This window comes from Haemorhous mexicanus, chromosome Z (genome assembly GCF_027477595.1).
Source record: "Haemorhous mexicanus isolate bHaeMex1 chromosome Z, bHaeMex1.pri, whole genome shotgun sequence".
Classification (NCBI taxonomy): Eukaryota; Metazoa; Chordata; class Aves; order Passeriformes; family Fringillidae; genus Haemorhous; species Haemorhous mexicanus.
Window position 1 is genome coordinate 21,914,935 of NC_082381.1, and position 15,348 is coordinate 21,930,282.

A 15,348-nucleotide genomic window follows, 5' to 3' on the forward strand; every position below is an offset into this window, starting at 1 on the left:
TTGAGCGCTCAGTGGAGTCCCGGAGTTTTCTCAGCAGGCCTCTGCAGCGAGTTCTGAGCCAAGGCGTGGCTCTGCTGCCAGCCCAAATCTGCCCTTCCCTTGCCCAGCCTGAGTGCAGGTGGGGCATGTGCTGGCCATGGCCGGAGATTTCCATGGCCAAAATCCTCCAGCATTTCCATCTGCTCATGGCTTTGGGTAGCATAAATCACACAACAGCCATCGCAGCTGACAAATGGCATTTCTTGCAGATTGCCACAGCCGCACTGCTGATCCCCAAATCCACCAGAATCAATTTCAGTTGAAAAATGTTATAGATTACAAATTGCTACACCCATGCTGACAATACAGAACTAAACAGATCTCAATTTAGGGTAAAAACAGGAATTTAGTAGATTATTACAACCTGTCTATGTAAAAATATACAAATACCAAGTTCACTTAACCAAACTTGATTTATTGCTAGCCTCTGCTATACACAACTCACTATACACAAAGATCAATTAGGCGTTTAACAACTTAATTTATTACATATTACTACAAATGTAGACCCCATATAGAAATACAAAAGTAAGCATTCCCTCTCTAAATAGCCTTAAACTAAGAATTCACTAGATAGAGTTATGCAACTAAACCCTATATACATCTTTAAAAAGAATGAAATACATACATATATGCACATATAAAAAAATACATATATAACTAGAACAATCTACAGATGTAAATATAGATTAAATATTACTGATTATATACCTTAAATATATATAAATGATATATAAACCACAACTATCTATAAATATACAAATATTACTGTACCAATCTAAACAGCAATCCAACTGTATCTATAAAAATAGATAGCTATACATCTGGACACATATGCAAATATAATTAAATAGAAATACATCAATATACATAAAAAATATAAAACTGATACGAATACTAATACACTAATTTTAAAAGACATATACTGGAAACTACATCAATACATATAGATACCGACAGAACTGTGTACATATGGAAATAGAACTAAGCAGACTTTACAACATACATCAAGACCTAGATACATATTCACACAAATTTGCAACTGCAAACCTGTATGTATATATCTATACATACATATGTACAGAGTACATTGATAAATATAATAACTTACGTATATGTTGCATTGCACTAAATAGTTTATTCAGTTGTTGTTTTGCACTGGGTGATGGGAAATTTTTACTGAGTATGTTAGGTCACGTGGATGGCATTTTCCCCTCCCCCATCACATGGTCTCTCCCTCACACACACACCCCCCACCCCCCCCCGTTATACATACCTGGTGGTCTGTCCCATGGGTATCCCTCCCCTCGCCCCTCCCCAATGCCATCCCATTGGCTGCGGTCCTGTCTCCCCCGCCCCCATCCCCCTGGGTATGAAACTCCCTTGTGAGCGTGCCATGTGCTCTTTTCTACTTGGATGGTCTCTGTCGATCAAGAAGTATCTTGTAAGCCAATAAACAGGTACTCGTTCCCACGTGGAGAAGAGTGCTTCTCGTCTCTTACTTTCGTCTATGCAAGTCTGTGTGGGCTAGAGTCTGAGCTAGCCGGATTTGGACTCATATAAAGGCCAGGAAACCCACGGATTATTGCACGTGTAGAAATATACCAATACATATAGCAAGCTACATATGTAAATATCTATGTAATTATCAATGCCTGTGTGCAAGTCCGTGTACCTTTAAAGAGCACACGAAGCAGAGGGGTCCCAGCTGCCCCATCTTCAAAGCCTCTCCCTCGGTCTCCTCCTGCCGTGCAGAGCAGCTCTCCTGGACAGGGACAGCAGATGGGACATCTGGCAAGCAAAGGGAACACTGAGTGAGTACGGGGACGTTTCCCTTGGCAGTAGCTGCACTTCCCTCAGGGAAGAGGAAATCTCAGAGCCTCCCCGGGATGGTTAGAAAGAAAAAGCAGGCGAGCGGGCCAGGCTGTGGTGAGCGCAGCCGCGGCGGGACCGTCCCGCAGCCCCGGCACAGGCGGCACAGCTGCCGGGCCCTGCCGGCACAGCTGCCTTGGCCAAGGACAGCCCCTGTGCCGGCCGGGGCAGCTGCGCTGAGCGGCCCCAGCACGGGCAGGGCCTGCTCCTGTCCCGCCGGGCAGTGCCCACGGCCACAGCCCACACCGCCCTCTGCAGCCGCAGCTCCCATCCCGTCTCAGCGGCTCCGGGCAGCTGCATGGTGGGGAAGGAGGCCACTGCCCGCTGTGTGTGGAGCCATTGGAAGTGGCTGGGCTGGTGGCTGCGCACCTCCAGCCCCGCCGCCAGCCGCTGCCTGTTGGCCCCAGTCAGGTGCTTGATGTGGAGCAGGGGGTCGGGGTGGTCGCGTCAAAAGTTGAGGTTCCTGAAGTGGAGCCAGGCCCCGGCATCGCCCGGCTCATCTGAGCCAACCCAGCCCAGCACTCTGTGGAAGCCGAAGAGGTTGAGCTGCCGCAGGAAGCCCCCGATGTGCGAAGTGCATGGCTTGGAAGGAGTCCGGGGCTGGCTTGCGCCTCCTCAGAGCCTGCCCCGAGGGCATTGCCCGAGCTGAGCATCTCTTGCTCAAAGAAGGAGCAGTTGATGAGCAGCCCCTGGGCCCGGCTGTCCCAGTGCATGGAGCGGACGTGGGGACTGTTGGCCAGGCGCCAGAGCTTGGTGGGGAAGGTGCTGGCGCTGAGCCCAGCGGGCTTTGTGTGTAGATTCAATAGGAACAGTTTGGTTGTTGTGCAGTGAGCTGGTGCACACACACACTGTCTCAGTTGTTTGCCAAAGTCTAACCTGGATCATTTTTGTTAATGCAGCAAAAAAGAGATGGAGGATTTCATCTGGAGGATGAAGATTGCTTTGCAAGGAGGGTGACAAGGTGCAGTGCTTCAATTTTAGCATTACAGAGCAGTGGATATTTTCCCTGTCACTGCTTGCAGTGCAGATCCTGCTGGTGTCTTTTACGGCTTAATGTTGGACCAGAATGTGTGAGTCAGCACAGGCTGGCACAATCTCCCAGTTAGAAGACAAGGAGTAGATTGTGTCTGTTACCTTGCTCCTTGTGGGATCCCCAAAGCACCAGCTGGGAAGAGGTGCAGTATTAGAGATGTGGGCACCCTTCAAGTCAGCCTGTTCCAGAGGATCACTGACTTGTCCAGGGTTATTCCCAGCTGCAAGGTCACTGTAGAGATTTACAGTCCTCCTTAGCTGTCTTCCACTTTACATCCATTCCTCCCAACAAATCTTTTTCAAAATCTTTCTAGTTCCATGATCTTCTCTCTTTTGGGCTCTTTGTTACCGTGATGCATCAGCATGTAAAAAACCCCAAATCAAATTGACCGCGTGGATGCGTCTTTGGCCTTTTTTGGATAGTGTTCTTTCATGTTCAGGAAGAACTTGGAGAAGGTGGGAATCTGTGCACTTCAGCCACCATGTCTGGAATTGGCAATAAACGGACGGCTGGAAAGCCTGGCCCTTCTGCACCTCCGGAGAAGAAGGCAGGGGTTGAAAATTCAGGCACCACTGCGGAGACCATTAAACTTGGTGGTGTTCCTTAAACGGTATGTCTTCCTTGCATAGCCCCACTCCATCTTTTGGTTTTTTCATCTGGAGGCAGAAATGTCTCTGGGGTCAGGATGAGCCCTTCTGTGACCTGGCCTGTGTGCCTGTGCCCAGGAGGAGCTGGACATCCGGACCCTTCAGACCAAGAATCGGAAGCTGGCGGAGATGCTCGACCAGCACCAGGCCACCGAAGATGAGCTGCAGGAGCACATTGAGAAGCTGGAGTGTCGGCAGGCCACCCACGAGGCCTCTCTGCTGATTATCCACCTATACTGGAATCAGGTTGATAACAGCCTCTGTTACTTCATATACAGTTTTCTTGTCTCCCTGTACCACTGCCCTCCTTTTGTTCACACCCATTCTTTATCTTGTCTTGCCTTGCCGGTCCAGTCATTCAGTTGGATGAAAAGATCTGCATCATCCTTAAATGCTTCGACCTGGACCAAAGTCTTGGAGACCTTTTGTCTGAAAGAAGAGCACTGCTGGTGCCAGAACCTGAACCAGACTCTGACAGTAATCAGGAGCGCAAAGATGAGAGGGAACGAGGTGAGGCACCTGTCTGGGGACAGTGGGAAAAGTGGATTTCCGCTGTGGACAATGCTGATGTTCATTTCTAAAGGCTGAAAGAGACTTTTTTGGTGATTGTGAAGAGCAGAGATATGCTGCCTTCTAGAACACACTTTTTTTTAACCCTTTTATGTTCCCAGGGGAAGGACTGGAGCCAGCATTCTCCTTCCTGGCCACTCTAGCCAGCAGTGCCAGCGAGGAGATAGAATCTCAGCTGCAGGAGGGTGTGGAGTTAAGGTTAGATTTTGAATATTTTGAAAGAAACCTTGGGTGGGATATCAGCTCATGCTCGGTGTGCCTTCTGTGTCCTCTGACCAAGTCTGGCATTGGTGTAGGGAAGTGTTGCTGTCCTTGGCTGGCAGTCGAAAACTTTGTGGTAGTAGCTTTGACACTGGTGCCAGGTGAGCCTGTCCTCAGGTGCTCTAGTTTCAGCTGTCACCCTGGTGCTGTGGTTGTCACATGGTGTGATGGTGTGTTGGCCTGGTGTGTCACCCTGGGCCACCTGTTGCAGCAGGTTTATGCATGAATTTGGGCAGCATTCGGATGTCCCTGGGCATGCTGGGTTGCTGGCACAGACACAGCTGAAGTGATCTCTGGTGTGAGGGGATGGCCCACGGGTGAGAAATAGGGCAGCACTGTTAAACTGCAGAGCCTTTTGCTTATGGAGTGCAGGTCAAAGCTCTCTGTAGGTGGAGATCAGGCCCTCAGGAAGCACCTGTGGCAGAGGTCAATTAAACTGAAGTTAGACCCAGAAATCTCCTTTTCTCTTTTCTCATTTCTCTGTATTTTGCTGTTCAGGAGTAAAAACAATTTTTCATTGGTTTAATTCCTGCTGTTCAGAAATCAAAACTTGATTTCCATTAATTTTCTTTTCTTTGTGCACCTTTCAGATATTTCACTGATGGAAGAAGCAGTAGTGGAGCTGAATGCCTACCTGTCACACAAGAATGGACCGGCTGCAGGAACTGGCTGATGTTCTTCAGGAGAAGCACAGAGTCATGTCTCAGGAGGTATAAATAGGAGAGAGAAAGAAATCTGCTTTAGGCTCCTGCTTAGCATAATTTATGGTTCCTGTGGATTGGAAGGCACTTCATTTTCTTGGAGGGGCACAGGAAGAGCATGGTTTGAAAGTTACGAAAAGGGTTGTTGCTGTGGAGAGCTGTAGATAGATTTTCTGTAGAAATCAGATTGATTTGCTTGTTACATCACTAAAGGAAAGGATAGAAGTATGTCAGGGAACTGAATGGATTTAACTTTTAAAGAAGAGGGGAGAGCAGGGAAACTGGGGGCACGTGATGCTGAGGTGGCTGTGTAGACACCTGGAACAGTGGAGGTGACATTCCTGTCATTCTCAGTTCCTTGGTTTCTCTGTGTAATTTGACAGTGTAATGATATCAGTTACAGGATGATCCTGGCTGTTACAGGATTCCCATTAGTAGCAGCATATGTTGGAGAGATTTCAGTTGATTTAAAAATTGTGTTTATGCTGGTCTTGCACAGCGTTAGACCTCTGAGCACTTAGGTGCTCTGTAGAGCAGATGGACGTAGGGATTGAAAAGATTAAAATCCAAAAAAGGCTTTGAATCCGCTGAGGTGGCTGCCTCTGTATTCTGCCAGATATTACCAGCCTCCTGCTCTTTCTCCATTTTCAGTTTTGTCTTAATTTTGTTGCTGTGTTGAGATTTAGCCAGTGTAAAATTCAGATTGCGTAAAAGTCTGTCACCACAGCAAAAGATGAAAAGCACATGATGAGTAAGAGAAAAATGACTCCAGAGCAGTGGCAGGAAAAGCTGGCTCTATGCAATGTGCTGGCTGAAGCACTCCTTTGATTGCAGTTCTCCAAGCTGCAAGAGAGGGTGGAGACAGCAGAATCCCGGGTGTCTGTCCTGGAGACCATGACTGATGACCTTCAGTGGGACATTGAAAAGATCCACAAGAGAGAGCAGAGGCTCAGCCGCCACCTGGCCGACGTCCTGGAGCGAGTAAGCGCTGGCCAGGAGCCCTGGGAAGTGGGGGCAGTGTTGGACTTTGCTGTGTGACATCCTCTCTGGGACTTTGCTGTGTGACATCCTCTCTGGGAGTTTGCTGGGAGAGCTGAGAATCTGCAGTGCTCCTTCTTTGGTCCTAGACCTGCTGCATCACTCTTGTCAGTATTTCACTGGGTCTTGAGGAAATGTCTTGCATTTTTTGCAGGTAAATTCCAAATGCTACAAGGTGTATGGAGCTGGGAGCATCCTCTGTGGGGGAACAATCACCATCAATGCCCGCAAGGTGAGGTCAGGAGCTTGGTTGTGGACGAGGGGAAGAATAAATGGAAGGAGAACAAGGGCCACAGTTTGAACAGAATTTGGATACTTATTTTGTATAATTTTTAGATCCTGTGCCACAAAGCTGGGTGACTCTGGGCAAGCCATTTTGTCAGTGTATGAGTTTTCTATTTAAGAAACAGCTGGTGGAATTAGACTCTGTCTGGCTTGGTCAAGTTCTCTGACTGCTCAGGGTGTAGCTGCTGTTACTGCATGAACAGACAGTTCATTAGCACTCTCAGGAGACACATTAAGAGTAGGATTGACAAGCAGTTTATCCCAACAGTTTGAGGAGATGAGCGCAGAGCTGGAAGAGAAGAAAGAGCTTGCTGGGAATCGCCTTCATGAATTGGAGGAACTAGGTCAGGATGTTGAGGAAGTAACAACACAGAATGAAAAGCTCAAGGTGAGACGTGTGTAGGTGTGTGAGGATGAAGGTGTTCTGTGGGATGGGCTGCCCTCAGCTTTGCAGCGCTGTGTCTGCAGAAATCCTCATTGCAGCGTCTGTTCGGAGCCTGCTGTTGAGCTGTGTTCCACTTTGCTCCAGGTACAATTGAGCGAGTCTGTGGCTCCACTTGCAGCTCAGTGCGTTGGTGACACCGCGTGGCCAGCGCTGGAAATTGTGATGGTTTCCTGCCCGTGTCCCGTTCTGACCTTGGAGTCCTTTTAACCAGATCTGGTTAAAACTGTTTTCATCTCTTTACAAGTAGTGATCCCTCTTCCACTTTCCCCACGTCCTGTGCAAGTGGAACCAGAGAACAGAAACAATCAGGGAACTTGTGTGGGGAGACAGGCTCTTGAAAGAGTCAAAGAATTTCTGTCTTCCCCACTGTGGGGGATGTATAAATAGGAGACAGCCTGTGAGTCTGTGATGTTTTAAAAGTGGTAACACAAGAAGCTGTGACGCTGTGGTAAATAAGTATATGGTGGAGAGAATAATCCAAATGTCATCTTAGTGGTCAGTGCCAGTTACAAGAAATGTCTGTCTCAATAACTTAAATCCAGAGATCTGATGCTGAAAACTGTCTTGAGGCACCTCTGAATTCTGTTTATCCCCATGAGTTTGTTTAGGGAGAAGTGGTCTTTAGCTTACAGGGGTTTTTTCCCCTGCTGTTACTTTGAAGCTGAATGCATGTATATATGTGTCTCTTTCACTGCTGCTAGTCACTATAATTTGCTAACTTTTTTTCCTAGGAGTTCAGTTCTATACCTCTGGGTTTATTTTATTTCTCTTTCTTTCAGTGATTATGTTTTACTGGTAGAAGGCTGACCTAATGTCTACTTGCATGTGCATTTTCTCTGTTCTCTCCTACTTTTCTATGTGTCCATCTTTACTGATCTGGGTGTTTCCAATTTACTATGTTTTCCAAGGTCATATCTTTGAGAGAAACTATTTCAGGACCCAAGAGTGAAAAACTTCCCTCGTGGTTGCGCGAGAGAAGCAGCCCAGCGCATGAAGAGAGCACAGACACTTTTTAAGGTTGGTACTGAGTCGTATCACTTGGACCTACTTCACAGCAGTGCTATTCAAGTTCTACTTTTGTCTTTGCTTGTGGCAGCTTGATTTATTGTTCTGTCTTGAGAGACAGAAACCAAATGCAAAGGCAAGGGGATCATTTTCCTTTTTGTGGCATTTTCTTGTGTCCCACGCAAGATGAGCTGCGAGGGGCAGTGGAAGAGGCTGTGAAGGAGACCCCGGAGTACCGCTGCGTGCAGTCCCAGTTTTCTGCTCTGTACAAGGAGAGTCTGCAGCTGAAGGCACACCTTGACGAGGCCCGCACGCTGCTCCACGGCACCCGCGCCACGCACCAGCGCCAGGTGGAGCCGATGGAGGTAACACCTCTGCTCCCCCAGCCTGAGAGCTCTGTCGTGCCCCCAGCCATCACTGCTGGCTCCGTGTGCCTCTGCAAATGCTCAGGAAATAGACGCTGCTGGCAATAAGTCAGGCTCTGGTGGTACCTGATATTGATGAGGTGAGAGATACTCCAGGTTCAAAGCACTGAGTTCTGTTTCCTTTTTGCTCCTCAGAGGGATGAGGTCAGCCTTCACAAGAAGCTACGCACGGAGGTGATTCAGCTGGAGGACACCCTGGCACAAGTCCACAAAGAGTGTGAGATGTTGAGCATAGAGTTTGAACAGACACTTGCTGCTAGGGAGCGAGCCGGTATGGCTGTGTTCTGCTGTGCCTAAAAACAAATACCACCTAGCCACCAATGCCCATTAGGGGCTAAAGTGCACTGGGATGCGTGGCTTGATTCTTTGTTACTGTTAAATACTGGTTCCGGCAGGTCTTCCCATCTCAACAAACAAAGCTCTTCACCTGTTTTATCGGGAGGCCAGTTCCATGTTATCGGACTTCTTTCATAAGATGCTGCATAATAGATACATTTTGCTAACGCTTTGGTTTATGACAGGGTATTTTGCATTATTAAAAATGACTTGTGGGGGGAAGATTCATTTCCTAGTCGGTAAGGACAATCTAGATAGCAAAGCAGTATTTCTTAAATTTCATCAGAGGAAATAAATGACTTCTGAAGTTGCATTTAAATCAGATTGTTTTTGTAACAGGCCACGTTTCCCTTAGGATCATGGGTATAAAAAGAATGTTAAATGGGAACTTAAGGCTTGTGAATTTGCAAAGAATTATGGTTGCGTATAAAACTGGCATGACTTTCCTTCTGCAAATGTTTTGTGTTGCTCTGTTACGTGGCAAAATGGTGATAGTCTTATTTTGTTCTTTGTCATTGTCACTGAGCTTGTTTTCCATCTCCATGAAAGTCCTCAAGAAGGTGGACAGAAGTGTGGTTTGTTGCAGAGGTGTTTCTGCTTTTGCAGGCCCCATTAATCGGGAGATGCGTCCCCTCAGCAGCAGCCTCCAGAATCACAAGCACCAGCTGAAGGGAGAGGTGCTGAGATACAAGCGCAAACTGAGAGAGGCCCAGTCTGACCTGAGCAAGGTAACACAGCAGGAGATGCCAAAAAAGAGGAGAAAGTGCTTAGGAGAAGGGGGAATGCTGTCACCCTTGCCAGGAGCACCAACCCTTCTGATACGCTGTGCAGGATGCAGTGAAATTTTCTGTGGAGCTCTGCGCTCTGCTGCTTCCTTTGACCAAACAAATGCTCCTCCTTTGTAGCTGTGTGGTGCTCCATGAAAAGGGGCCATGGAAGCATGGATCTGGGAAGACAAGGGAGAAGGGGGTGAGGAAGACTCCTGGCTAAGAACTGAAAGGTTTGTTTTCTTGGTCATCTCTCTTGCTGTTCCAGGCCAGATCCGCTCTCGCGGTGGCAGTGCTCTTCTCCAGTCCCAGTCCAGCACTGAAGACACAAAGGAGGAACCTGCAGAGATCAAGCAGGAGCCTGCTGATCCTTCTGCCCAAGGGACTGTTCCCAAGGCTGCTTCTGAAGATGTTAAGGAGATGAAGGCCAGGTGAGATGAAGAGGAATGGGAGTGGGAGAGACAGGAAAGAGAGAGGGAGCGAGAGAAGGAAAAGGAGAAGGAGCGAGAACAAGAAAAAGAGAAAGAGAAGGAAAAGGAACGAGAGTGGGAAAAGCAGAAGGAATCTGAGAAGGAGAGAGAGTCCAAAGAAAAGGAGAAAGGGAAGCATGAAGATGGAAGAAAGAAGGAGGCTGAAGTGATCCAGCAGCTGAAGGCTGAGCTCAAGGAAGAGTTGCTGTTTCTCCCTTTCCTGTGGGAGCAGTGCCCAAGGCTGGGGTGTTCACGTGGTCTTGCTTTTCCAGGATCAGCATGACTGGAGTTTGGAACCAAGAGAGTTTCTTGACACCCTCTGTATCTGATTGTGATGTGGTCAGGGCAGTAGCCTAAAGCATGAATTACCAAAGCAGATACTTCACGGTGTGGGTCAAGTAATGTTGATTTGTTGCTGTCATAACAATAGCAGAGAAGTTCACAGCAGCAGGTTATTAATAGAGGAGACAGCAGTTCCCCCTTGTGGATGGTTCCCAAAGCAGAGGTGGATAGTTTGTAGCTTATTGTTAGGATACCTATTTCATCTCCAGCTCACTTCTTGCATTTCAACCCATGTGTCAAAGGCTTTGCTGCTGTGTTCTCACTGTGGTCTGTCTCCCTTTCTCTAGGAAGGTCCAGGAGAACCAGGAGGAGATGAAACTGTTGCTAGGTATGTATTGCTCTGCCCCCAAAGAGCAGAGAGACAAAGTGCAGCTCATGGCAGCTGAGAAAGCAAAAGCTGAGGTATTTCTGATTTCTCTTCCTTTTTTCTTTTTCATGTGGTACTTAAACTTCTTTTCAGGTACTCTGCAGCAGAACTGTGTTGTTTCTCGCCTCAGAACTGAGGATTGTTTGTCTTCTCAGCTCTGTCACTTAGCTATTGGAATGGTCTGGGGATAAACAGGGGCTGGTTGCTAGTGCAGGCACACTCACACAACAATCTCTAGGTTCATCGGCACAGACCCATTTGCAGCTCCCTTCAGTTCCAGCATGTCCCTCTCTTTCGGACCCCTGTGGTTCCAAGCCCCTCTTGCCTTCTTCACAAGCAGGTCTCACCTATAGGCAGCACTTCCTCTGTGCAGCACACACACGTGGGATAAAGAGTTCAATTACATGGCGCTACTTAGGAAAATGTGTAAGGAAAAGATACAAGGAGATAGGACAGGACAGGCTGTGATGATCATGGGCAAGGCTGAGCAAGACAAATGTGTACTGAGTGCCCATATTTCCCATGGGACTGGCTCCTTTTATATCCTTCTCTGTCTAAGCCCAAATTGTTCATCCTTGGTCTCCATTTTCCTGCACATTGCTCTGGATTTGAGCAGCTCTTGATTGCCACAGCTGTCCCAGTTCAGGAGCCATTCCTGCTTTACAGTGTCATCAGTTACCAAGTCCCAGCTGACCTTCCTGGAGGTGCTTCCTGTAGTTTCTTGGAAGCTGTTGTGACTGGAGAGGTTTGCTTCCTCTCTTTGTATTTGTTTTGTCAGGTTTGTGTCTCTGTAGACTTTATTTTGGGTTTTCTCCTTCTCCCACACTCAGATAACCTTGATGGAGTAAGGGTTTTTACACTCCTGTGTGCTCTCATCAGTTAGTGTGACTGACCAGGTTTCATTCTCATCACTGCCTCCCTTACCATTTGTCTGCCAAATTTGTATCTCTGTATGTTTTATTTTACCTCCTCCTTTTCCTGTTATCTCCTGTTTGTATGGAAGAAGGTCTTTGACCAGATGGCCTTAAAGGAGCAGATGCTCTCTGAGCCCATATCCATCCATGTACAATTGCAGAAGACTGATGTTCCTAGTCTGATAAAAGAAGCTGTGAAATTTTCAAAGGTGTGGAAGTCAAGATCTTGGGCCTGCAGCCCATCTCCATGGTACATCTGCCTGTACTACTCTGTCAAAACAACCTGGGGTTTTTTGCCATGCTTTGAAGGCAGTCCTGAGCGTTTCAGAGAATTTTGGAGAAAACAGGCTCTGAACAATGCTCAGGGCATATCCTTGTGTTTACTGTTGTTTCTGGTTGGTTCTTGTAGCTTGAAGAACTGAGGCAGAGGGTGAAAGAATTGGAGGACAAGGAGAAAAAGGAGAGTAAGAAGATGGCTGATGAAGATGCCCTCTGCAAGATCCAAGCAGTGGAAGAACAGATTGAATATTTACAGAAGAAACTTGCCATGGCTAAGCAGGTGAGAAATTCCTGATGAGTTCTCTTTTGGCTGGGGCAACTGGAGGAGCTGCCTTCAGGTTACATCCAGGAAGAGAGAAGGAATTGATATCTGTGTGAGCCAGAGATGGGAGCTTGGTGCTGGTTTACCAAAGGGGAAGAAAACTGAGCAAGCAAAAGAACCACCAGCAAAATAACCTCCTCCAGCCTCAGCTCTGGGATATCACAGGCAGGCCATGGTGGGAAATGTTTGATAACAATTAAGCATTAAATAAACAGTTAAACATGTGAGCTTGGTGAAGCACACAGAAGAGAATTTGCTTTATCAGCCATTAGGGAAAGAGATTACAATTTCTTTTTAAGAATTACTACCTCCTCAGTTCATCTAGTGAATATGTTTGCATGGAAGTGGTACAATCCTTCTGCTAAAAAAGGCTCAATCCAATGAGAGAGCAGGACCACCTCAGCAGGATAGAGGCAAGCCAATGAACTGACGTGTGCTTTCTCAGACTTTGGATTCTTGTTATTGTAGACCAGAACTGCTCTACCTTGTCAATGCTGAAGTGGCCAAAGTGAGTTGAAGGAGCTCGGCAGCCTGTTAGTTGGAAGCTGTCGAGCTGTCCACATGTAGAATTTTTGGCCTGGTGTTACCTGACAGCTGTTCAGCTGCTGGGAATTGGGTGTTGGTTTCTGCCCAGCTCTGGCAAGGACTGTGTCAAACCTGATTCTGCCAGACAAGTGACAGGTGACCATCTTTTCTCTGCACCTTCAGGGTATCTCTGCTGTGGTGCAGACTTGTAGGGAATTCATTTTCCTGGTTGTTGGGATAATGGTGTTCCCTGACACCAAGAATCTTCCTCCATCTTCGCTAGCTTTGGTGTCTCTGAATAAAATGTTCAGGCTCACTCTAGGGGGTCCAGGGCACAGTTTGGCCAGAGCCTGTGATGCTTTTGCAGGAGGAAGAGGCCCTGCTGCTGGAAATGGATGTCACAGGCCAAGCCTTTGAAGACATGCAAGAGCAGAACATCCTGATGCAGCAGCTGCGGGAGAAGGATGATGCCAACTTCCAGCTGATGTCAGAAGGTATCAAGTCCAACCAGATCCATAGACTGCTGAAAGAGGAAAAGGAGGAGCTGGCAGAGGAGGTTTTGACACTGAAAACACAGGTAATAGGGAAACAGGAGAGAGGACAAGAGAGCTGGTGGGGAGATGGAGGTGTGGGTTATCTATTTCAGGCAGCTGCCCACAAGCGTTTGTTCTCTCCCCCACTGAGGGAAAGGGGAAAGAATCGGAAGGGACAAAGTGAGAAAACAGGTGAGCTGAATAAAGGCAGCTGAACAGTTAAAGCAGAGATGTCCATACAAGCAAAAGGAGAAATGAATTAATTGGTTGTTTCCTGGGGCAGGCAGGAGTCGAGCCATCTCCAGGAAGGCAAAGCTTCATCAGGCCTTCTTGTTGTTTAATAAATGCTGCAGCTCTGAACATCTTCCCACTGCCTCCTTTCCACCAGCTGTTATTGCTGAGCACAGCACTGTAGGGTATGGAACACCCCTTGGGCCAGCTGGATCAGCTGTCCTGGCTGTGTGGCATCCCAGCTTCTTGGGTACCCTGAGCCTACCTGCTGGTGGGCAGCATGAGACACAGAAGGTCTTGTGCTGTGTAAGTACTGCTCAGCAGCAGCTAAAACAGTGCTGTGTTTCTGACAGTGTTTTGCTCCAGAATGCAAAACGTAGCAGCATGGGAGCTGCTCTGAAGAGAATTCCCTGTCCTCACCGGAATCAGTCCAGGATGGAGTGTTCCTCTCACCAGCCTGGGAATGCATCAGGATTCAAAGGGGCCTGTCATTGTAGGAAGCTGAGGCTGCTGTATGAGCATTACAATGTCCTGCGGGTTCACTGCTATGGAGAGCAGGTGGGTGAGGAAAAGTGGGAAGTCCTTTTCCTGTTGTGTGTCTGTGTGTGTGTGTGTGTGTGTGTCTGTGTGTGTGTGTCTGTGTGTGTGTCTGTCTGTCTGTGTCTGCCTGTGTCTGCCTGTGTCTGTGTCTGTGTGTCTGTCTGTGTCTGTCTGTGTGTGTGTCTCTGTGTCTGTCTGTGTGTGTGTCTGTGTGTGTGCGTGTGTGTGTCTGTGTCTGTCTGTGTCTGCTTGTGTCTGTGTCTGTGTCTGTGTGTCTGTCTGTGTCTGTCTGTGTGTGTCTGTGTCTGTCTGTGTGTCTCTGTGTGTCTGTGTGTGTCGGTGTGTCTGTGTGTCTATGTGTCTGTCTGTGTGTCTCTGTGTGTCTCTGTGTCTCTGTGTGTGTCGGTGTGTCTGTGTGTCTGCGTCTCGCTGTGTGTCTGCCCCAAGTGCAATGCTGCCTTTGGGGCCGAGTTCCACAGGATCTACATCGGCTGAGGCCCTCTCAGAGCCCCCGCTGGTGCCGAGCCGGCCTCCCTCCCTCCCTCCTTTCCCTCCTTTCCCTCCTTTCCCTCCTTTCCCTCCTTTCCCTCCTTTCCCTCCTTTCCCTCCTTTCCCTCCTTTCCCTCCCTCAGCTTCTGCTGCCTGAGCTGCAGTGTCTCCTGGGAGGGGCCTTCAGGGTCTGGAAAGAAACAGCTCTGGATCTTGATTCCTTTCTTGGCTTTGTCCCTTTGGTCTTGCCCTCGGTTTTTGTGTGTTCTTTGTGTCTGAGAGGAAATTTCCCATCCCTTGCTTTCACACTGCCAAGGTGGGGGCATGCAGCTGAAGTGCTGCCTAGGTGGGATAGAAGCTGAGTTGCAGCAGAGATCAGTGAGAGCTTCATTTGACGGCTCTGCTAATTAAATCCCATCAAGGAACGGCACTGCTCCTGGGAGGGAAGAGTTTCCCAATTAACAGGCCCCAGAGAGGCCAAGGAACTGAATCTGTAGACTCAGTGGAGCAACTCCTCAGGTACCTGTGTATCTTCCTGAGCCAGGGCAAGAACCCCTGAGGGCTGCTGCACTAGGAAACCCTTGCCCAAACTCACACATCTAAATATCCAGAAGAGGAGAAAGGAGAGATCTTGGAGACCCTTAGAAAATAGCATTCCACTGACGAGCCTTGGTTGATGTGCTCACCTTCCCCTAGGCTGAGGCATTGCTGTCATTGTCCTTCTCAGAAAAGGACTTTGGGTGGTTCCTTTGCTGCAGCTTTACCCCAAAGATTAACCTTGTTATGTACAAATTCTTACTGAAGCTCTTGTTTGGTTTATTTTTCTGGTACTGCTGCCTCTGGTACTGTCTGTTCTCCCATCCTTTGTCCAGTTCTTGGAAACGTTTCTCACGAGCTTTAAACTGCACTAGA

At 47.9% G+C, this 15,348-nt stretch overlaps 1 pseudogene; it reads left to right on the forward strand.

Annotated features, from left to right (window-relative positions):
- Window positions 1–3,382: 3,382 nt before the first annotated feature.
- On the forward strand, window positions 3,383–14,442 carry LOC132322457 (E3 ubiquitin-protein ligase BRE1A-like; annotated as a pseudogene).
- Window positions 14,443–15,348: the final 906 nt, after the last annotated feature.